Raw genomic sequence first — 1,003 nt, 5'->3', positions numbered from 1 at the left:
TCAAGAGGCTGAGGCAGGAGGATTGCTATGAGTTTGAGGCCAGCCTGCAAAGTGAGGCCCTGTCTTTAAAGAAAACCTAAATAAATGGGTATAGCTCGTGGTACAGCCCTTCTGTAGAGTGCAGGGAGCTCTGGGTTCAATCCCCAAGGCCACAAATCTAGCCCGAGGGTTGGATTGAATGTCAACCGCCCACTTGGGGAGCAGGGACATGAGATGGGTCCCGAAGGGTCTGTAATACTGCGCCGTGGAGGCTGCTGCGGTAACCAAGAACTGCAACTCAAGTGACACGTCCAAGGAAAACTATTTTCTCACTAAAGATCAGTTTTCTTGTCATAGGAAACTTGGACAATACAGTTGTCCCTCGCTATTTTGCGGTTCAACTTTGGAGTACTCAGTTTCGTGGGTTTTCCTAAATTATTTATCGTGGGGCTGGGGAGAGATAGCTCAGTAGAATAAGCGCTTGCCTGGCAAGTGCAAGCAAGCCTGGTTCCGCGTTATTTATCACAAGTTTTTTGTTTTTTTTTTTTGCAGAACCGGGGATTGAACTCAGGCCCTTGCACTTGCTAGGGAAGCACTTATTCCACTGAGCCATCTCCCCGGCCCCAGGTTTACAAGTTTAGAAAATGGTTAAGAACATTAGAAGTGTTTTTTAAAGTGTGGGAAAGGTTTATAAGAGTGTGGGAAGGGTTTATAAAGCCTTAATATATATACTACAATAAATATACCGTCGCTGCTTCACTGATTTGCACTTATCGCAGGGGTGTCTGGACCATAACTCCCCCTTAAGTGAGGACCACTATTAGCAAGTATAAAGCCAGTGTTCAGTGTCAGGCATGGTGGTGCACGCCTGTAATCGCAGCACTTAGGAGGCTGAGGCAGGAGGGTCTTTGTGAGAGTCCAGCCTGGGCAACAAAGTGAGATCAAAGCCAGCCTGAGCTGCATAGCAAAACTCTGTCTCAAAAAGAGCAAAAAAAAAAAAAAAGTTCAGGGGCTGGGGAGACAG

This window comes from Octodon degus, unplaced genomic scaffold, assembly GCF_000260255.1.
Source record: "Octodon degus isolate 3935 unplaced genomic scaffold, OctDeg1.0 scaffold00001, whole genome shotgun sequence".
Lineage (NCBI taxonomy): Eukaryota > Metazoa > Chordata > Mammalia > Rodentia > Octodontidae > Octodon > Octodon degus.
The sequence above is the reverse complement of the archived record's forward strand: the minus strand, read 5'-3'. Positions refer to the sequence as shown.